A 23,740-nucleotide genomic window follows, 5' to 3' on the forward strand; every position below is an offset into this window, starting at 1 on the left:
CCATCTGGTGCCGGGAGGGAGCAGTGAGATGGTTCCCTGGGCTGTGTGGAAACGGGGAGCTGTTGCAGCAGGGTGCCGGGGTGCCCGCACGTCTGCAACATGGGCAGGTCGGCAGTGGTGGATGAAGAGGGCACCTGTGGGAGTGGGATGCGGGTGGTGAAACCTTCCTTGGTGTGGGACAGCCCTGCTATGGCCCAGGAGCCTCCCAGCATTGGGCTGTTCTTGTTTCACCGGGCGTAGGAAGGTGGTCAGTAGTTGTGGGGTGTGTGTCTGTATATGTACGCATGTTTTCTTGACAATTCTTGTAAATTTTTTTTTTCCCTTTTGAGACAACGTAGCTGGCAACCTCTGATCTTCCAGTCCCATATAGGTGTAAGCTTGATGTCTCAACCCCACAGGGACAGTAGTGTTGGGATAGACCTGCTGGACGCTAAATACTGTTTTCTGTAGCCTAATGCTATTTCTTGATCTGTTGACTTTTTTTGAAATTTAAAATAACAAATTACTAAATCCCATTTGGTTTTCCTGGTTATTTACTTTCTACGTTTCTCCTAGAATGGACAATGAAAGCAAAGGCAAATTTTAATCACTTGAGGCCTCTGGGTCTTACAGTGATCTAGTAGATCACCAGGTATGTTGTGTTGGTTTTTATTTAAATTTTATTTTTGATTTGGAAGTAGTGGTTACACTGCGATAAAGACCTTGGAAATATACCCATTGCCCTTACATTCTGTAAAAAGCCTTTTCTCTCTTTAAACAAAATTAGATTTAGTCCAAATGTAAACTGCTGCTGTGCCTTTAAAACTGGCCTTGATGATCTTAAAGGTCTCCTCCAACCAAAACCATTCTGTGAAGCTCGATGGAGGAGTGAGAAACCTCGGAAGGGCTGGATTTGGTCATGATGCTGAATTGCAGGAGAGGGGGTGCCAGCATGAGGGGAAGCTCTTAAACAGTGAGTGCTGTGATGTCCCCCAGGTCCCTCTGCTGAGCATAGAAGAGCCTAACGCGACAAAGAAAATTTTGACTAGTCCCTCTGCACTGCAAAATGGCAAAGGTGGGGATTATCTAGAGGAGCGATGCTTTGCTGTACTTGGGAGAGCTGTTGCAGAGTTTATGGCAGCAAAAAAGGAAAGCAAAGTCTTGAGAGCATGAGGTTGGGAAGGTGGTTTGGCATGTGAAAATTGGGTCTGGAGCATTCTGATCACTTCTGTCACCCTGTTATGGGGGGAAAGTGCTAAAATAGAGACAAGGGGTGGAAAAGAGGAGAAATAAATTGTGGTTTCAAGTAGTGCAGGTCACGAAGATGTAATTAGTCCTGGCCTGTTTAACCTAAAAGAAAAAGAAAGCTATAAATAAAGTGTGGGGGAAGGGGAGGAGGTAGAATATTACTAAGATTTAAATATTTTTGACTCAGTATCTCCAAGTAAAAATAAGGGTATGAGATAATTTATTAGCCATCTATATGTTTTCATTTATAGTAGGCATAGCAGATAGTGCGCTGTGGAAGTAAATAATAAGGGTAGGCAGTTGGCATCAGCTAATAGAAGGGCTAGGCAGTGTATTTTGAGAAAGAGAGAATATGCCGATACATCAACTAAATAGATTAAGGGTGTTAAGATGACAGGATCCTTAATTTAGATCTGTATTTCTTGCCTGAGGGGGGCAGACCGTGGTATGGGATGTTCCTGGCTGTTAACGTTCCTCTGCGTGGTGGACACAGCACCGGTATCACAGTGGAATTATGTTCACCTCTCTGGTGCTTTCTTCTCTTTTCCCCACCCAAACATGAGCCAGCCGGTTTGGGAGCTAGACCTAACTGGCACTTAGAGGTTTGGATTGTTTTTGGTTACCTGGCTTGAACTCGTTTTTCTCACTGCCAGGGACTGATGTCTTTGGTAGTTGGGTGTCTTTGAGCGTGGCCTGTTGGGTCTGTGCCACGGCAGCATGTGACATCGGAAATTTATGGACTGGAAACTCGCTGCTAGAAGGACATCCATTTCAACTAGAGGAAGGGAAATCAGGAAGGCGACTTTACTGTCCTGAGATTGGGAGAGCTGCTTTCATGGCCTAAACTGTTGCTTTTATCATTAAATTATCTTTTTACTCAGGGAAGAGATGGATCCCCTATCATCCTTCCTTCGTAATGTGCCCGTAAGTAATAATAACAACCATCACTGTATGCTAGCTCTTCTCACAAGTTCGACGTTGTGAAGCGATTTACTTGTGGTTTCTTCTCTGCTTATGGAGACATTAATGGTTTCTGAAGGAAAGCTTGCTCTAATTTGTGGACATTAAATTAGTAAGGTTTTGCCTGCTGTTGCTGACATAATTTCTTACGTGTCTGACCTCATTCACCTGGCATTAAAATCATATTACTGGATCTCAATTTAAAAATTGCAACAGCTAATAGGGAAAACCTTTACTTTAAGTGTTTTGTTGGCTTGATCTAATCTGTGTCCTTAATGTTCACTGTGGGACTGGATCCAGCTCTTCAGTGCCGATGAGTGCCTTTTAGCTTCATTTATTTATTATGGGAAAAACAATTTAAAAGCTTCATTATTAAAGCCACTTTTTAAAGGAGAAAGTAATGAAATTGCCCAATCTGAAGACACAAGTTATATAACTTGCTATCTAATCTTAAATAGCATTATTAAAGCCAAATATCCACCATTAAACTCGCTCGAGGTTCATTTTTGTTAAGAAAACCCAAGGAGAATGCCTTCTGACATAATACTTTGTAATGCAGTGGCCAAAAAATATGACTCTGCCCACGGTGCACTTTGCAGGTTAAGATGTAATCCTGGCTTTTATTAGTTTGCTTTGCCAGGCTGCCCCTGCCCTTGCAAAGTGTCCCTTGTGCTTAAAGCCTGAGCATGTTTGCAGCTATTCTCCTTACAAAAGGAGGTATGAGGTTAGTCAGAGTTATTTGTGTTCTGATTGCTATGTAAATAGCAATATAAAACTAGATCAGACTGGAATACGCAATAGCATTTGTAGTGGGCTTTTTTTCCTTCCTCTCTTAAATTTCTGCTTTGCTCTGAAGCTTTAAGGGGGCAGCACTTACCCAAAAGTTTTTGAAAAACTGGGGTATGATGTGAATTTGTCAATTAAAATGTACTTGTTTTCACATATCAAAAAAACTTTTATAACTTTATTTTTTAGAACACACAATACGATGTTGAATTCCTGGAGATTTGTTTTTCTTGATAATTCTGATTAAGGGAAGAATTGGCAGCTGGTCAGTGGTAGGGAAAAGAAAGTGCTGAATTAATGTTGCAAGAGGGGAAGAAGAATTTCATTATTTCCAGAGATGATTTTACTTTTTGTTTGATTTGATTGCTTTTATGCTTTGATTTGCATTAACATGCAAATATTTCTTCCTTGCTGTGCTCAACGTTGAAAGAGATAAAATAAAGAGAATGAAGGCGATGAAGACAAATCTTTCTTCCACAGAAAAATGTAAATGTTATCAGTACTGGGAAAAATTTAAAAAAAAAAAGTATGCTTCTCAGAAAAGTGCAATAATCAGAGATTTGAATATTTAAAGATCAATTTTGTCATTACATCAAACTAGCTCAATCAGAGCAGGAAAAACACAGTATTGATAAATGATGATGCCTCTGAGTAAGATATTTGAGATGTTTTTGTCACCAAAGTGTATTTATAGAACTGCCAGGAACAGTTCAATACTAACACTGCACAGGAGTGGTGGTATCTTGCCTCCTGGTCTGGTTTATTTTAACTGCTGTACTTGAATGTGTTGTTTATTTTTTAATGGGAAATAAACCATCACTTCTGGGATTTTTGGAAATGGGGACTTTGAGATAAGTTCTGAAATACACTGATATTTCATTTTCTGGAAGCAGATGAGTACAAAAATGTATAGGAAAACTAAAACACATGATGATGTTCTGCAAAAAAAAAAAAAAGACTTTTTGTGTGGGGCTATCACTTTGTTTCTTCCTGCCCTGTATTGAGTCCCAATATCTGCCATTTTATTGTTGAGAGAAAATAATCTTTTTATTATTATTTTACACAGGAGATGTTCCTTGTAAAATCTCTGACTGCACTACATCTTAGATCAGCCTGATCGATAACTTTTCACATATGTTGTAGTAGGAATTTGATGGCTTTATGTTTAAAATTTAGTGCTGCTGATGTTATAGTGGCACTAGTCTGTATATTATTGAAATGGCTTGCTGCAACATCACCAGTTTAAAAAGAAAAAAAAAAAAAACCACAAAAAAACCAAAAGGTAAAACCCCTGAAGCCTGAAGCCTGCTGGCAAGAAGGTGGATGGAAGAAAGGTGTGCTCTTAAAGAGGGGCTGCAGACTGGAGGTAAAGCAGAAGATGCAGAGGCCATCACGCAACCAAAGGTTGAATTGGACGGTGTTCATGCACACACTCTACACCTGCTTAAGACAGGGTATATGAGTAGTCTCATTAACATCAAAAGGCTTGAAGTTAAGCAGATTTATAATTGTTTGTCGGATTATGTCCTAAGCTCATCTTGCAAAACTATTGCTTCTAGTAAATTCCTGCTACTTGATAAAAAAAAAAAAAAAGCAAAGAAAAAAAATCTTTGAGCCACCTATTGTACTGCCAGAAAAAGGAAACGAGACAGAAATTGGGAACCCCTTTACTGGCAAATGTCTCTCCCCTGAAGCACATCCGTAACTTCCCAGGGAGGGTGTTTTCCCCTCGAACTCCTGCCATGGTTTTGCCTTCCCTCATCTTGCCGTATTACTTGTTGTGACACTCACATGTCCTTTTCCTGTCTCGCCACATAGAGATTCCTCCTTTGGGTCTCCCCTGCTTCCTTCTCTCAATGATTAACTGCTCTTGACCTCTGCTTGCCGTCGTGCTTGCCATGCCGCAGGGAGCCCGGCTGCCCCTTGCCATGCTCTCCGTGCTCTCACAGGGCTCTCTTTGTCACCTCGTCCCCATTTAGCTCCTGTCTGGCTGCCGGCTTCAGCCCTTCAGGTTACCTGCTTGCCCTGGGCAACTGCATGGGTTGAGAAGTTGATGAGGCTGGTGGCTCTCTTTGTATGGGCACGCAAGTGGCTGCATGATCTTCCACATTTCCCATTCTTCCCTCAAATCCCTCTTGTGCTGATTTAAATGCTTCGTTCGCACTTACCAGCTCTTTTCATTTTTCTCCTACTCTGATTTTTGTGGCTCTCCTGCAGGCGAAGTGGAGGGCTGCGGGTCTGTTGAAAACTTCTGATAGAGATCAAAAAGTAGTTTCATAGAATCATAGAATCGTCTAGGTTGGAAGAGACCCTTGGGATCATCGAGTCCAACCATCTATCCTACTCTACAAAGTCTTCCCCTACACCATGTCCCTTAGCACTGTATCTAAACGGCCCTTAAACACAGCCAGGGATGGTGACTCCACCACCTCCCTGGAGTTTGAGATGCTCCGAGAAACACTGGAGAGAAACACAAGGTCCAGGACCCCAGGAGCAGCGCTAGAAAGCTTGTTTCTATTTGGGTACCTTACTAGAATGGCTCTTTTGAACTAATTTAAAGTTTAAAAAAAGAGTCTAAGAAACTTTCCTTTGAAAGTCTTGCAACTTCTTATGGTTATGTGCTGAGAATCGACTTTAAAGTAATCCAGAAGTGGAGCTGTCTGGCTTGCTGTTACTGTCTGGAGTGGTTACCAATGACAGCTTGCTCTATTTAACCTCTACAAAATGTTCTCTGCCCTTAATGAATGTCTGATTCCAACATTAAATATGTAGATGACATCTCATGGGGAGAAGGAAATCATTGCAATAAGGTTAACATTTTAGCTACTAATTTGTAGTTTCCAAATGTTCATATTTGCTGGAAGAGATTTGGATTATTTCATTTTAACACAGGCTTGTTTTTATGCTTGGGCACAAAAGAATCCTTAAGTTTCTGGCTCATCACATTTATTCGGTAAATTTTTTTTTCATTATTCCTCTTGAACAGAAATGCAGTTAAGTACAGTGGCTTAACTATTGTTTTTCTTTTGCATATGTAACTTGTTAGATAAATGCATTTTTCATCCAAGGTAAGAGTACTATGGTCTGCAGTAAGGATTTTACTTTGGCCAGAAACATGAAGATCTGCTTGTGTATTGAAACAATACATCATGACTACTGATGAAAACTTCCTCCCCTTCCACCTCCCCATGAAGTGCTGCTGCATTCTCCTGTGTCAGTTCACTTCTGGAAATGCTATTTCTAAACACAGTTAAATGGCAGCCCAGCAATAGCCTGGTTTTTAATTTTGTCACGGAGAGGAACAACACTAACAGGCTGCAGAATGTGTGTGGCAGGAAGTGCCCAACCATTTTGACTTTTCAGGATAAATTAGTTCTCTCCTTCTCCTATGGTACCATGCTTTTAGCTTGCAGCTCCGCTGGTCCAGTGTAATTGCATCCTTCCCTTGACTCTTCTTCCTGCCATCGCTGCCTCAGGTTCATGGTCCAGCTCCTTCCCTCCCTCTTGTTACTCCGCCTCCACTTGCACTTGGAGATTTCTTCCTGAATGACAGTTGATAAAATACTGGGTAGCCCTCTTCCTTTCCATGTTTTGTTCCTATTTTTATCTATTAAATGAAAAAAAGAATCCTGTTGCCTGGTGCCCTTCTCTAGGTTCCCCTTTCCCCTGGCTCCTGTACAACAGATAGCCAGAGAAGGATTTTTAGTAGATGTCAAGTTTTCAGGCCAGTACCTCACATCTGAGGGATGGCTCTTGTGAGTTTTTTATTTTCCTTAAAGCTCTGTTTTGTGGTGACACCCAGAGAAAAGCAGTGGCTGCTGGTTTGGGGCTTGCTGGGTATCCGTGGGCTTCTGTTGCCTGCCCTGCTGTGTCCCAGGAACCCCCTCTGTCTCTGATCCTACACCTCGGTTGCAAACCCTGCCTCGAAGCAGTGTTTGGGAGGGATGCAACTGCTGTTCCTTCATGCAGTGACATACCTCCTCCTGATGCTGAAATTAATAAAAGATTAAGAGGCTCTTGCATAGGAGAGAATAGCATTTTGCAGTTATTAATCAAATCCAAACATTCTTACTTCCAACAGCGGGAGATTGGGCCCTTGGACTCAGGGCAGAGAGAGATCTTTTCTGCACAGTTGTTGTGTCTTCTTCCATATGCTTTACCCATCTGGGATGGTGTGCTATGAGTCCAGTGATTTATGATGATTATTATTTATTATTATTAGCTAGAGATTTGAGAAGTACATTCCTCTCCCTTTGGGGTAGGTTGTACTCCGTACTGAGCTGAGGGACATCCTGTCTCTTTTTGTGGGTCTCGCAGAAGGTAAGAGTTCACCAGAGCCCAGCGTTCAGAGCAGCAGTTGTCAGTGGGAGGACACCATAGTAGCACAAGACATTTGACAAAACAATCCCAGCTTGCTGTTGGTTTTCCCAGGATCCTGTCCCCAGAGATCCATAGGATTCTGGGTGACACGAGTGGCCTCTTGCCCAGCAGAGCAAGCTCATCTCTCTTAATAACAATATCTGGGAGGACCACTGGGAGGAATTCCTGCTAGCTAATTATCGGCCTTCAGCATCTCCTTAACCTTTTTCTGAGCTGAATATGGGAATCAAAAGCAGCTGAACAAGCAATTTTTGAAAATATTATATGTGAGAAGTTATGTCTGCCAAATAAGCATTTTGCCTATTGTATATATTTTTTAAAATTCTTTAGCTTCATGCTGGGTCCTAGCATTAACTAGAATTCTGCTGAACTGGTCTGGAAGTTTCTGTGATAAGACTGTATCTGTGTATACTAAATAATAAAGCAAATTCAGTAGGAATAGTTCTTTATTGTATTAGTTAAGAAAAAATGCCTTTAGATTCATATGCTTGAAAGCGATTAATACATGATGCAAAACCAAGTCATTTTCTGGTTTGTCCATTTGTTTGCTTACAAGCAGTTTCTAAAATTCCACATTGAAATGAGTTTTGATACCGAGTCTATATTGTAGAAAAAACATAGGTTGTAACATACCAAGAGGAAATGTAAACAAATAATCAGTTCACAGAGTAAGATCTATTGATGTTTTGTTTTTCAAGTGTTCCTTCCTCCCATTTTTTCTTAATAAAAGTGCATATAAGGTAATGCATGGCAGAGAGACTAGAGCCTCTTATTCCCTCCTGAATCTGCTCCCCTGCCCCAAATTTATAAAACACTTGCACAGAGTCCACCGGATGATTTTTTCAATGGTGTCAGCAGAGGTACTGCAGAAACTCGGGGCTGTCTGTGTTGCACTGGCGCATGTCACCTATGGTGGCTGCTGGGGAGAGGGTGAACAGGGTGGCTGGTGGTCAGTGGCCCTGGCCATCATCGCTAAGGGATGGAGGGAGGAATGCTTTAGAAATGCCAAACGAGTCCCAGGCGCTGGTGGCTTTGCAGGGAAAGGAACCTGCCTTTATTCAGCTCTGCAAACACTGCAGAGTCGTCGAAGTCTCTGAAAATCAGTAAGTTGTTGTAAAAACTCTTTTAACTCTTTGCTGTGAATAGTTGGTATAAATATAACTGTTTGGTGGAAAAAAGGGCGGTGGTCTGCGTTTTGTTCCTGAATTAGGCTCCCCAGGATTAGGGTTTTTGCTCTGTTTCCTCGTTTAGAAATAGTCACCCACCTTCTTTACAAGTGTAAATTGCTCTTCTGTAATGAGATCAATGGACCTTCACTGATTTACAGTAGTAGAGAATAATTTGGCTCATTATGCATTTGATGAGATACGATCTGGGAGGCTATCTTTGCATGGACGGATAGTAAAATAAACATTAAGGACTAATAAAAAATGTCATACCCTCCACCGCTGTGTTCTTGCTGGGTATATAGGGATATGCCATTACATACAAGCAGATCAAAAGTGTCCGTGGGTCAGCTCCACGGGTTGCCCAGATGAAGGCTTTTCTCTTCTTTCTACTTCTGTTGTGCTGAAGTCTGTTTTGTCTGTCAAGGTGGCAAGAGGCTTGTGTTTAATCTGAGGTTTAAGCATGTGTCCTGGCAACTGCAGCTCTCTATAACAGGCATTCCTTATTTTTTTTTCTGTCTATTGGAAACACAAATCCTAATGAAGTCTTTTAAAACAGTACCAGGCTAATATCAAGGATGGGTGTTTAGAACCATAATCAGGATTTAAAATAAAACCAATCGCCTCAAAATTGTTTTTTTCTGCAATTTGGTTGAGTAAGTGATCAATCACCCCATGACAACCAGCTGGCTGCAGGCAAGGCTTTCACATTCCTGCGGTTTTGGTGCAGATCCTCAAAACCTCCACCACGGTGACAGCTCTGGTGACTGGCTTCTGCTGTCTGGCACTGATGTTCCTTTGGGAAAAAGGTTAAATGCGCTTTCTTAGGGTGTTGTTTTTTTTTTTTTTTCCCCAAATTAAATACGTTGCAGTGGTATTTTCTGTGATACTGGTAAAATATATGTGTTCCATCCCTGGTGGTGTGAGTTCTGGAAAGGGAAGTGGGAGAATTAAGATAAAATCGATTGTGAGGTGCAAGGAAATGAGGAGTGTACTTTAAAAGTAGGAACATAAATTGTGTGAAAGTCCTTCTCCATAACATGTTTTAAGACCGAAGTTATTTTTGTTTCTTAAGTTAATACATATGTCAAAATTAGTTACAAATTAATATAGAAAAGTTAATTTTTCTGAAAGGCTGCTATTAGGACTTGTGTGGAAAAGAACATATGAAGGGGTGCTGATGCTGGTCATATTTACTGCATTTCCTTTTCCAAATGCTTTTAAAAAAATACTTTGTTTTGTTACATATGAAATTTCCCGACTTTTTGTAACACTGTATGTAATGAGTTAGATGGTATGTTTCTGGTTTATTCACATCTTATGTGTCAACTTTTCTGGACTGAGTTCTTCCTCTGTACAATACATGGGATGTTTTTACCAAACATGTTAGGAGGAATGGGCAGAAAATGTCTAAAGGGATTACCTTGAGCTTGTAATTTTCATCCTTATAGTGTAAAAATTTGGAGCACTGTGAGTCTTTCACTCAGAAGACACCACCAGTGAGTAGGGTTAAGTTATCTCTGTTCTTAGTAGTATCAGAGCTCTTTGCCCGTTTGTTTTTAAATAGAGGAGAACTAAATGATGCTTATAATACTAGAAGGTGATGTGTTTTACACATTTTGTGGGTTAGGAAGCACTCGGGAAAACTAAGATGGCTTTGAGGGAGGTACAGTAATTCTCCAGCCTCCTTCTCAGGCGGGTTGGGTTTAATTTCTAGGCTTCGCTACTTCAAAATAACCCTGTTCCTCCCCTCAATTAGTGCTGATGACCAGACCAGAGTGTTTCAGCGGCTCGGTGGGGCTTCCCTGCGATGAATCAGAGACATGTTCTCTGATGGCAGTAACAGCAATGAAATATCTGTGATGGCCTGGCAGTCCCTCAGTGCTCGGGGCTGCTCGCTGCTGGTGCTTCTCTGGTTTATCCACCAGCTGCTTGGAAATGGCTCGTAACAGCACTGGTGGCTGTGCCACAGAGTGGGCGGCCAGGCTGCAGGAGGGGTGATGTATGGACCTGCTGTGCTCCAGATCCAAGGGTGATATCTCCATAAATCAGAAACATTAACTTGCTTAAAATGTATACTGTATTTTGCATGATGATGTGGGATCCAGCAGAGGGCCATGAAAATGATCAGAGGGCTGGAGCAGCTCTCCGATGAAGACAGGCTGAGAGAGTTGGGGTTGTTCAGCTTGAAGAAGAGAAGGCTTCAGGGAGACCTTATAACGGACTTCCAGTACCTGAAGGGGGCTACAGGAGAGATGGGGAGGGACGCTTTGTCAGGAATGTAGGGATAGGACGAGGGGTAGTGGTTTTAAACTGAAAGAGGGGAGATTTAGATTAAGCATTAGGAAGAAATTCTTTTCTTTGAGGGTAGTGAGACACTGGAACAGGTTTCCCAGAGAAGTTGTGGATGCCCCATCCCTGGAAGTGTTCAAGGCCAGGCTGGATGGGGCTTTGAGCAACCTGGTCTCGTGGGAGGTGTCCCTGCCCATGGCAGGGGGGTTGGAACTGGATGATCCTTAAGATTCCTTCAGACTATAACCCTTCTATGATTTGGAAGATGCCTCATGTCCACTGAGATGAAAACCTCCCTCGGGTGTGTAGCCAGGATGCTTGTGAGAAATGTGCATTTGCAAAGATAGCAAAGGTCTTTCTCATGTGGCAACCAGTGTGGAGTCAACTCCAGCCACGGGTTGCCCCAGGACTTCCAGAGCTAGGTGGGAGCCTCGTGGGCTCTGTGGCACCTGTAGAGGTGTTTTAATTACACCATGAATTTCAGTCACCTAGCAGGACCTTGTTTTGCTGCGTATTGTACCAGTTTCAAGCTAGAGCGCAAAATTAAGGCTTGAGTGATTTTGGGTTTTTTTTTTGTTTTTTTTTTTTGAGCAGGACCTTGTTTTGCTACGTATTGTAGCAGTTTCAAGCTAGAGTGCAAAATGAAGGCTTGAGTGTTTTGGGTTTTTTTATTTTTTTATTTTTTTTTACTTAAAGGAGGGGCCATATTCCACTGGGAGGCGGCAACAAAGGTTTTCGGACCTTTTTTTTTTTATTTTTGTAGGAGTTGCAAATGGATTACAATGCACAATCTTTTTTCTATGTTAACTACTACTTGTTCTACCTGAATGTCTCTTTTTACTGCTGATAGTGATGGTGGAGTAAACGCGGATCAGTAAATAAGCCATTGTGGGTTTTTGGGTTTTTTTAGAGTATGCTTCACCTCAACACCAATCTCATTCGTTTGCTTTGCAAGTACACAAATAGAAAAGCTTGTCCCGAGTTCTGCATGAGCTCTGTAACTAGCGTGAGTCAGCATCCCAGTCCAGCCTTCATGTCCTCAGCACCCAATCACAGTGGTAGCAGTCTGAAGGTGGAAGGACTAGAGACACCAAAGGGATTTGGGTAGTATGTCCTCTGAGCAGATCTCATGGGGCTGCAGCTTCACTACCTTCTCTGGTGTCACTTATGATGGCAGGGAAAAGAGCTCTTGGGGAAGGAGCTCCCTAAAGGCGGTGCTTTTTGGGGTTAAACCTATTACCCTGAATTATTCTCAGAAGCTACCCAACGGCTAATGCAAATCTTTTTCAACTTTGGCGATAAGTGGCGTGATATGAAATTCCACGTGATGATTGGGCAGCTGCATTTCTTCTTGCTCCTGACAGCTGCTTAAGCTGGGGCTGTGCTCGGAGCACACTGTAACCCACTAGTCTTGAAGTTCATCAGCCAGTCTGGGCAGCACAAAACTACTGTGGGGCTCCTCTTCTGAAGGGCAGCTGAAAACATAAAGTGTTTGCATTAGAGAATATGCAGAATAATTTTTGGGACATGAATTGGCAAAGTGTTGAACATTTTTAGTAAGTTTTATAGGTCCATGGTCTTTATGTTGCATAAAGATGTTATTTTTGAAATCTTTTACCAGAATCTGTTTTTTATTTTATGTCTTTTATTTCATGCTGTTTAAGATCTCAAAAGTGAATGTGCTCTGCTTCTGTGGAAAAAGGTACTATAAGCTCCACATGTGATTTCATTCTCTGCAGATGTTAATTTAAACCTAGTGATTCCTTACAGGGTTTGAATCAGCCATTCTTCCTTTTTTTCTTTTTTTTTCCCCACTTAATACCTAGCTGATGAATTACAAAAGTAATTCAAACTTTGTTCTCCGGTTTATTTCCTCTTCAGCTGGCAGCTGGCAATTCTTTCACTGTGGTGCATATCAAATCACAACTCACCACAGCACCTCAAAAGTAGGTGGGCAAAGAACTCACGTTTTGATGTTCCTCAGGGTGTACACCTTTTGGGTTGAGAATATCCCGGTTGAATATGAAGTCATTGAGAACTGTTGATCTGAGGAGCCGTTAGAAAACTTTGATTTCATTATTTTTAAAAAATAAATTACTCCACCACTCCTCTCTGATTGCTCAGAAAGTCATTACTCCATTGCTGCTTTTTATGCCCTTTGCACAACCTTTCAGAATCATTTGCTTTAGAAAATTGAACGATGAAACAGTCTTGACAAAATCAAATTGAAGGCTCAAATAACAAGGGGTGCGATTGTAATGTTCCTGCTGCTAATGAAACATAATTTAACAAGTCAGTTCAATAATTTACTTCTAAACCCCAGAGTAAAGTTTCATTCAGTGGCTGTCAAATTTGAGACACCCCAAGCCTTGCAGATGAAGCAAAGACTGTGTTTATAGCCCATTTACACTGGGAGCCAGACTGTCAGTGTGGAGCCCTGCCAGCTTGGGCCAGATGAGAGTCTGGCTCCATACGGAGAGCATGAGATCTGTGTTTTTTGCAACTAGTTTTTGACCCTGACATCCAATCCAGTAACCACAACTGCAGCTAAATTGGTAGCAAACAGCAACTTGTATTTTTTTGCACAGTAGAAACATGTGTCAAGTGTTGATGATGAGGTCCATGTGCTGTTACAAGTGTGTTCTGGGAGGCTGGGCAGCCTTCCTCACATCTCTCTAGCAGAGGGCTAGATATCACATGCAATCACACCAAAAAAACCCTAGGACAGTAGCAAATGGAGCTTTAATGCTTTGGGAAGGGACAGAGGATGAGGAGAAAGCAAAGCTGGCCAAAGCAGGTACACAGGGACCTGGTTAAACTATTTTTGTCAGAGGGCAGTGCAAAACTGTGATGCCCTTGGCGTTGGCAGTTGATTACATCCCAGCTGAGATCACCAGCAAGTATTTTTGTGCAGGGCCACACACTGATCTTTATGGGGGAGAAGCCAGCCATGTCACTTACTGGTTCAATTAATTATCATAGGAACTTAGATGGCAATTAGCATCCTAGCACCAGTACTTTGCTTCAGTGGTGATAGATGAAATGATTTACCTTCCATGAACTTTGTACTTGAGAAACAATTCTCTTTCTGTTGTGGGCAAAGTGTCATTAAATGGGATTCTCAAAGGGATGAGTCAGCTAAATGTTCCTTTCTCCAGCTTCCTGCTTTTTCTTCATCTTTCATGTCTAATAGTACTTTGGTTCTTTCAGAGACAGCCATTTTAATTGATTAAGTAGACCTGAAATGATGGTGGTGGGTTGCCAACATTTTTAACAAGATGTTCCTTCAAAAAATCATCCATCAGCTTCATGTTCTTTTCAGAGGAGGGGAAATAAGAAACCTATCAATTCTACATCCTTCACATCATTCCCCAAGGGATCAATCATTCCTCTTCATTGCATGCCTAGTTTAGTACTTCCTACCGTGTGTTGAATTTTGCGTGTCCTCACATGAGGGTAGTTAATGCTCCCAGAAGCAACGCTGGAAGAAGCTTGTCCTGTTCCTTCTGGGGGAAGGTGGTTTGGGGACCTCTTCTAATGAAGGCTTTGGGAGCAGAGTTTGTACTGCGTTACTTGGGCTGCTTATGAGCTCCCTGACTGAGCAGCAGACGGCTCGATCCTAGGCTTGGACTTGAGCTGTTAAGAGGTGTGCCAGGATTCAGGTCTGGATGGATGGACCTGCCAGGTACCTTTATGCTCTGAAGACATTTTTTTTTCCCCTGTTAAGTCTAAGTGATTCCCATTCACTGTGAGAGTGACATGCAAAGGATTGGATTTTTGAGGAGTTAACAAGGAGGAACCACAAAAAGCTGCGTTAGCGGTCTAGGAAGGAACCCTGTGCAGCTTAGCAAAGAAGGAGGGAATAAGCCTAAGCAACAGTACAGGCTGGGCAATGGCTCTGCAGGAAAAGATCTACAGGTCCTTTTGGTGGAACATAAGTCAGCAGTGAAAGCCAACCACAGGCAGAGTTGATTAAAAAGAGCCTAGGCATAGACAGCAAGTCAAGAGGAGTCCCCTCTAATCGGCAATGGACAGGCTGCATCTGGAGTCCTGTGCCCAGTTTTGGGTCCTGCTCCCATGGAAGAAAGACTTTTAATCTTAGAATGAGGACCATCAAGATAGTAAGGAGGCTTGAAGAACAGAATGATGGACCAAGAGAGGAAGAAGCGTGTATTTATTTGTCCCGGAGAAGAAAAAATCAAAGGGGAATCTTGTGAACGGGTAAGATGATTTAAACTCATCTTGAAAGTGCATGGCAGCAAGGGGAATTCCTGCTAGGTGCAAATAAACAAATTTCACAGTAAGGATGGTCAAATGGTTGCCCATAGACTATGCAGACTTTTCACACTTGAAGGTACTTAAAACTGGACAGAACAAATGCTTAAATCTAACTTTGAAGTTAAGGCTGCTTTCAGCAACGAGACAGGACTTGATGCATTTCAGAGGCCACTTCCAGTCTGAAATATGAAATGGTTTGTATAAAATCCTATGCTTTGTAAACTTTGAATTATTTTATCATTTAATTATTTTTAGCAGGACTGACTGCTAGTCTGGTGTTTTTCAGGGAAAAAGTGTTTTTCTACCCATAATTATTCCAGATGTGAAATACTAAACCATTTATCCAAGAGGAGTGTGTGCCCCACCTGGAGGGGAAGAGAAGGGATTTGCTTTTTCCCAAGACAAAGTTATCATAAATCTTGTTTTCAGGAATGAAAGGATAGTATATTGTTTTATCTGTATTCAGATACTTTGACAGTCCTTTCTCAAAAATTGTGTTATTCTCATGCTTTCAGGAAAAGCCTAGTAGCCTGGCAGGGTGCATGGCTCTTTGGCAAGGCCATACTGAGTGAAATGCTGCATGAAAACTTTGTGTTTAATGAGGGTTTGAACAAGCTGATAAGGTTAGGTCTGGATGGAAGGGATGCCTTTGGGCGGAGAGTATGACAAGGATCAGAATGTGGGGGAAAAGAAGCGAGCAGAACAGAAACAAGTCAGAGGAAGGGACTAGAGGGTGGTATTTTTGCCTTGCCCTGGGTAGGACTCGTTCAGTGATATGCTTGAAAGCCAGCCAACCTCCCATTTGCTTTCTGCAGAAGGGCTGTAATAAATGGGACAAGGCAATGGAGGTGAAGAAATAGCAGACTGGACTTGACTGATCGGTCAGTCGCCTCTCCATTGCCCCAGAGCTCCCTAGAGATGCTATGTCACTTCATCTGAGTTTTCCCTTTTCTGAGGTTTGAGAATCACAGTGCTGTAGCTGAAAAGTATTGGGATTGTGCTAGAAGATACCAAGTGGTGTCAACACTCTTCCCTGGGTGGCACAAGTTGGGCATCCCAAGTTGATGGATGGTTTTTACTTTAATGTGTGTGGCTTAGTCTCCTGTGTAAAATGGTGACTGGAAAGATGGTGATTATCAGTATTGATGGCTATTCTTGCAGCGCTCGTTTATCAGTGTTAAGCACTACAGGAAAGCGTGTGAGGAAATTGATAATTCTGTCTTCATAGCTCAATTCCTTAAATACTCTTCACCCTTTACACTGGATAAGGCAGCAGTTCCTTCCTGGCCAAAAAATAAAAGGGAGCGGGGTTGGAAATAATGCATCAGGAGAAGGCAACTTAATTCTGGCATTTCTTAAGAACTACCTTCTGTCATGTTAATGTTAATTTAATGCATTCTGGGGGGTAGTTTTACCTGTAAAATTGTATTCTTACGTCAGTTTTGACAACTTTCTGTTGTAAAAGTTGGCCCTGGTGACATATTCCCTGCAACTTGCCAGTCTTTATATCCTCAGCATTATTGATGTAAAAGGAGAGGGCCAGTTTGTCCTGTCCAGTTCACTCAAAGTAGAAATGGTCCTTAAGAGGCCCAGTGGGCCTTTCTGCTCTGTGGGCTTCCACCATCCCTTTCACCTCACTGATAGCAAATACGTATTTCTTCTGCGTTTTGGCTCTTGCTTATGATACTGTTAGAGCCTTTATTTTTAGAATTGCTATCTTTTCTCCTGCTGCCATATCTGTCTGCAGAGTATTGCATTCCTGCCAAGTTACACTCGCTCTAGACACAACATAAACAAAATTACATGTTAGAAATGGGAAGTTTCTTGGATTCACTGTGAAAAGTGGGTTTAGTTTGAAAATAATTTCACTTTAGCCCTGTTGGTAATCTTAATCCTGGCTGTCTAAAGCAAGGGTTATCTGTTGTTGATGGTGTACAGGGTATAGCATGCTTTAGCTCTTGTTTAGCCTGGAGTTCTGGGATGCCACAGGAAAAGAAGTAATAATGCTACTTACATGTATCAATAGGAGAAGCTTTCTCATTTTCATACTGACACATGAAATTGATCACTAGAACTGTTAAATAAATTGGGGGTGGGGAAAAAAAAAAGAATTTTTTTTTAAGTTGGCCCAAGTAGTAGAGGGTACTAAGGAGAGAAAAGATTTTATTCAGTGTCTTTTGAGGTCTGTCTTCATCCCAAGTCCATTAGTTCTCTGATCATTAAGACTACCATGCAAACTACAAGGAAAATGCAGGCGTATTATGAGAAAGTAAAATACTTGTGCTTGAGGACATGTTACTTTGATGCTAAAAAAAGAGAAAAGGAAAAAACCCAAACAATTTTGGCTAGCGTTAGTTCAGACAATGCCTGTTTTCAGTTAGCTCTGAAGAGTTTGAGGTTGAACTTCAATGACATGTGGTACTCGAACATTGCTTTGATGACCTTTTTTTTTCTTTTTTTTTCTTTTCCTAACTTGTGAAAAGAAGAGTCACAGAAACAGAACTGAATCAGTAGTTTGGATGGGTCCTGATATGTGATCCAGTGCTGGCACGGAAGGATGTAGCTGCACATTACAGCTATTACAGTAACAGAGACCCATGGAAAGCCAGTTTTTCTTAGGGCTGTTTTCGGAAGAGAGGTGTAGATGTTACGAAAACACATATACAGTAGAATTTAAAAAAACCTTTCATTGAGAGACACAGAGGTTGTTGAATATAATGGAAACATTAATTTTATTTCTGTTTCTCTTCTGTGTCACGTAGGACTGCCTGGTATCTGGGGGGACTGAAATGGGTTTGACTCTCCTTATCTAGATGGTGTTTTGCAGTTGGGAGATAAATGTGGTGCCACAAGCAATGGTGAAGGGAAGGAATTTGATTAAATAATTGCAACGCAAGGCACAGATGAGCCCTAGTCCAGAGGACCCTGGCTCTTGGGGAGGCATGAAGCTGCACAGTTCATGGGTGCTGTTCAGCTCTGGGACTCGTTAGAATAAAACAAGTGCTAGAGGAGAGGTCTCAAACTGCTCTGATGCTGAGTAAGCGAGCCCAAGAAAACGTTATGTTATCCTTGACAACATGTGGAGCAGTGCCTCGCAGTGATTTAAAACAAACAAACAAAGGCTCATGTGACCATTTGTGTGAATCTGTGAATATCGGCAGTGTTTTTGTTGTCCTGAATAACTTGCAGACTCATTTCTGAAGCTCCTGGTAGAGCAGCCCTGGAGCGGTAGGTGCTGTGCCCTGCTGTCCCCCTCTCCTTGTCTTAGGGGCTGGTGGCAGCTCTTACCCTGCCTGCACCCCACCTACCTCCCTGCCCACACCCCCACCCCCACCGCCCTGCGGAAAGGATGCTCTGTGTACACGTTCTCTCTGTGGCAGGGAACTAAAATTAAGCTTGGGAACAAGGAATACTCCAGGCCGTGCATTTTTCAAGCTCTCCTCTACAAGAAAGGGTTGGTGTGGCAGGATTGGTGAAAACTCTGGCTATTCTGTGCCTGCTCGCTGCATGCTGAGATAAGATATAGTGTGGAGCAGCCTATTTAAAAATATTTGTCCTAGTTAAAGAGAAAAACATGGGTATGAAGGAGGGAAAGACAAGGTTGTGTTATGGCCTGCTTGTGCTCTTATAACACTCATTTAAATTCCCATTTATATTTTCCTAATACACTCGTCTCCTTTTTGCCTCAGAGCTATTTTAATTGAATTTGCTTGTTCTGCCTGCCATTTAGCTGCGAGCTGCCCTGACTAGAACCGGTTCCAATGCAATAACAAACCAAGCTGTTTCACTAAATTTCCGGCATTAAAAGCAGCTGACCTTCATGTGCTGCAGTGGTGAAGGGGGGGTCTGATGGGTCGAATGCTGAGCGCTGCACGCAAAATCAACTTGCGTGCGTAACTTGGATGAGAAATTATTGTAATCGCGCTAACTACCCGTATTAAACACAGTCGCTGTCTTTTCCATGCAAGTATGTGTGTGTAATTTTCAAATATTGACTGCATTTGGAATTGAATTATCAAATGGGCTGTAATCATATGCTAGAATACATTTGGGATAAGTATGTATTTTGTAATAATTACTTCATTACTAGGCATAACATAGCCGTTTCTCTTGAATGTGCTTTTCTCCATTTATTTGGGAAACAAGAAAAACAAGAAACTTCTAAAAAAATTCATCAATGAATACACCATTCATGCTATTGGGTAAAACAAAAATAGAGGGATGGATTCAGAATTGCATTTCCCATAATACATATCTATACGACTGTACAGCTATTAATTATCTCTTTATCTAGTTTGTAAAATGGAACAGTTAGCCAATGCACTGTTTATCTTTGCCACTGTGTGTTGGATTTGTTGGGCCAGCCACTTGACCACCAGGACTATCAGACTGCACGGGGCAGTAACACCCTTGAATCATTGAACTGATGAGTCTTCCCATCCATTTTGATGATCTAGGACTTCACCCATTGAGTTATGAAGATGAGACCTGTTCTGTTTGCAGGAGGGAGCATCATATTTGCTTATGCATTGCTCCTGAAGCAGATCATACAGACATAACTGATTTTGGTTTTTTTTTTCACCTCTGCTGTATTCTCTGGGACTCCTGATAGTCTGTTTGTTTTAGGCTCTTGTGAAATGAGTGATAAGATTTTCAACCAGGGGTTCAGAAAGTCTCTGTTGCTTCTCAATGGCTTGGTTTTCTTAAGTGGAAAAAAAGTGTCAAGATAAGGCATTTCAGTAGCACCGACACTACCAAGAATAACCTGTGTGCACAAAGGCAAAGCGTCTGCTTATTTATGTATTTTATAATTAAAGTATAATTCTTAGTTTGATAAACAACACAACTGTTCAGGAAGAGAGGTGATCTTGCAAAATCTGATATAATTATCGGATGCTGCCTGAGAGCAGAATATGCATTAGGAAATGGGTATGGAGGAGGGGGGGCTGCTTCTGCCTGCCCCCTCCTTTCCTCCAACCAATGCACTCAGGTTCCACGCAGCTTTCAAATCGGATTTTAAACCTGTTCATTTAAGCAAACTGCCTTGTGTTGCTTTTCATGGAAATCCTTCTGTTGCTTACAGTAACGTAACCTTCTAAAATCACTTACTAGCAAACATAAGGGATGTTCAAGTAGGTTGGCGCATTCTCAGTGCATTGATGAACACTTGGACAAAATGTCTTGATTATTTTTTTTCTCATTCCCATGCACATGATCAGTTTGAATTTCTTTTATGCTAGAAAGTAAACTTTACTGCAGTGCAATTAAGACTACAAACAGTAAAGAAAACTATAGTCTGTAGAGCGAGAAGAAGCCTGGATAAGGGCAAGTCCAAATAGTTTGTATTAGTTGTCTACTGGGGAGTCTGGGTTATACAATGCTGGGTTGCTGTTATTAACTAAAAATTTTTAAAAGTTAATTTTTTTCTGAGTTAAGAAATGTCACACAACTCAGCATGATTCATCCCACCTCTCCTTTCCATGTTTAGTTTTCTTATTCTAGTAGCAGACTGTTACAACACTCTGCTTCCCTTCCACAAGTTATTTTACTGTTCTTTGGTGTTGTGAGGCTTAAGCAAACCAGGAGATGTAAAGATGTGGGTGGAAGGAAGAAGAGGGAATTGAAACTCTCAGAAGGATCTGGTAGTTTTTATTTCCCAAAATACCTGTATATAAAGAGAACCTGGTATAGAAACAGTATGGAAACTGGTATAGAAACATTGAAAATTTGGGGAAGAAAATATACGATACAGTTGAAGATGTAGTACAGTGCCTTCAAAATGCTTTCTCTGATAAGAATTCAGGCTGCTTTTAGTCCTCTCCACTAGCAGGTGTCTGCAGCTCATCTCTTCCACAGAACCTGGTTTTCCTGGGTCAATTTGTTATTGGTTTTTCATAGCATTCCAGGTTGTCCACATCCCCGTAACTTAAAATACAAGCTTCCTGCGATATGATCTCTTTCCTGGTATCATCCAGGAGTCGTGTTTAGGCATGCGTTTGGTCAGGTACTCAAGATGCTGGCTCATATTCTTCATCTCTCCATCCCTCTTCCTGTTGGGGGTTGCAGTGGTGGAGATGAGTTCCCACTACAGGTCTCCAGGTTGGTGTCCCAGAAGGTGGAGACTCCCCGTGGGGTTCTACAATCGTGATGTTGTCTGTGCAGTTGTGAGCAGCTGTTGTTTCTCTCTCACGTTCGACTTTAAATCTGTGCACACAGTGAACAGTTTTTCCCCATATGTAAAACTCTAAAATATTTGGGATTGCCTAAGTATAGCTATAACTACGTTCTGTGGGCTAAGGAAATTGTACCCGAAACACTTCCTTATTCTCAACTTAGTAAGTTTTATACTTGGTAAATAACTGCTATAGATGTTTCAAAGTTTTCTGTTTTTTTCGTCACTTTCTTTTATTTCTGTAAATAAGGAAGAACAAAACAAATATTTTTTTTTCTTCCTAGAAATCCTAATTCTGTTTTCAGATAGTTTAAACAACTAAACTTTTCATGATCTTGAGTGTGGACCTCCAAAACAAATTTTGAATTGGAATATCTTTGGTAGTGTTTTTTTTCTTTCAGCTATTGCACTGCAGGCCAACGTATTTTGAAGTTTTCGTTTAACCAAGGCAAGGAATACACATACATATTTCTTTGAGAGAGAGAGAGAGAGTTACTTCATCTATATTTCACATCAAAAATCTTTATGCTGTGAATTAATGAAGTTTGAACAGGGTGCCATGAGTTTTCGCCCTACTGGTTTGCATCCTAGCTTTGCCAAGTAGCCATCATTCTGCTTTTGATTTCAAGTCAGCCGTCAGCTTTTTCTATGCCACCTGCACACAATAAAAGTGTTTTATAGGTTTCAGGCACTGAAAAAGGTAACAACAAGTGGGTTAAGAGCAGTTGCTGTACTCCCAGTACAGAAACTGAGGGTATTAAGGACCTTAAAGACAGGAAAATAAGGTGTAACATGCTACGTAAACTTCCCATAATAGCTCAGTTTGCATGTACATAATGCGTGATAACTGCTGGTTTATGGCAGGTTTTCCAGACGTCGTGATTGCCTGGTGAATATTGCTCTGCTCTACTAAGTTCATTGGCTGATGAATTATATACAAACTTCAGACACACCACATAATGTGATGTCTGGGAAGTTGCAAAGTGAAAATATTATTTGATTAGTGTAAATAAAACTGATAAATGACAGTGTGGAACATAAATTCAGCTTTAGAGAGACTTTGAAGAAGGTAAGCGAATAAAATATCCACAGTGTTGATGCAGCCTTTGCAGGAGACCTCACGATTCACGTGCTTTTCAAGGTCCCAGTCAATTACAGAAAAACAAAGTTTCCCTGTGCTTTACTGTTAATCTTTGGTGAGTTTAAGATTAGAAGTCCTTAATTTAAATGTAATAGTAGACATATGTCAGAGTTATTTGATTTCATGGGAATACGCAAATGTATTTCTCTCAAACAGTAGACTTTTTATTATGTTATTCTGAGATATGTTCCTTAAGTTGTTGTTATTATCGGTAATAATTGTTCCTCAAAAACAAGGAGAAAAACCCTGCAGCAAAAACCTGCTGGTGAGAAATTCGCTGATGATATTAAAAGACTTTTTCTTTGAAGCTTATTTCAGACAGCAAGATCATTTTTGTACAGTACTCTGAAGGGTTTTAGTACTCTTGCACATCAAGAAATATGTTGCCATAGTTGTGGTGGAAACTTGAGGCTGAGTTCTCCGAGAATAAGCCACTCCATCTTTTTGGGTTGGGTTGGGTGGAACACAAGAAACGAGAGTTCAGGTTTCATCATTCATCTGTGTAATCGCTTTCAGGTTCCTTCAAAGGGTGCCAGAATCCTTCCCCTCCCAAAAAGGAGAAAATAAAGCAGGATTTTGTATGCTTAATGCAAAGCAGAGGGTGGGTAGCACAGAGAAGGACATGGAGGCTCCACATCCCATGAGACACTGCTATAGCATCCCTGATGGTAGGCGTTCAAACCCACCCTGTTCAGTGGCAAGAGAAATAGAGGGCGATGGTGGTGGTATTAGCTGTGGTGGCCTAGAAGAGTCTAGAGGCAAACCTTGCCTCTCTCAGGGAAACGTTTTGCTTTGGCACGAGCTCAGGCATTACATGCCCTGCGTGGCTGCAGCCAGGCAGGTAGCCTGTTTGGCTAATGAAAGCGTATGTTTGGATGGAGGATCAGCATGTGCACGCTGCCTGTCAGCACGCATGGGGCTACTGCGTGTGCTCCTTCTTGCCTGACAGAGAGACCTAAAGGGGTAGTCGGAGGGCTGGGCTTGGTGGTGGGGGTAGGGATGGAGTCTAGAGAGCAATAGTAAAACCTTAGCGATAGAATTTTCTTACCATTAATTTTCTTCTTTTCTTCAACTTTTCTGCCCAAAATATGAAAATCAGTTTGTCTGCTGTTGGGTCTGCATCAGACTGTTCTGGAATCCGGTTCCCATTGGTCACTGAGACCAGCCTGGAACTTTCCCAGTGCCTGCTGGTGACAGCTCCCTGGGAACTTGATACGGTTTTGTATATATATTTATATCTATTGTATCTATTTCATTATTTCCTTTTCTTTCTTTAATTGTATTATTAGCATTTCATTAAGGTAGTTTAGTTTTTTTCTACACTCATAAATCTCTTTC

General features: G+C 41.5%; 1 protein-coding gene across 6 annotated transcripts in view; it reads left to right on the forward strand.

Moving 5' to 3' along the window:
* The first annotated feature begins 2,013 nt into the window (after positions 1 to 2,013).
* The window catches only part of EPB41L3 (erythrocyte membrane protein band 4.1-like 3), a 135,517-nt gene continuing 113,790 nt past the window's right edge, over positions 2,014 to 23,740 (forward strand). For all 6 annotated transcript variants that reach the window (XM_014938528.1, XM_014938529.1, XM_014938532.1 and 3 more), the window contains exon 1: positions 2,014 to 2,151. The gene's annotated coding sequence lies outside the window, so the exon portion shown is untranslated. The remainder of the gene's footprint in view (positions 2,152 to 23,740) is intronic.

Source organism: Calidris pugnax, unplaced genomic scaffold (assembly GCF_001431845.1).
Source record: "Calidris pugnax isolate Ruff unplaced genomic scaffold, ASM143184v1 scaffold13, whole genome shotgun sequence".
Taxonomy (NCBI): domain Eukaryota; kingdom Metazoa; phylum Chordata; class Aves; order Charadriiformes; family Scolopacidae; genus Calidris; species Calidris pugnax.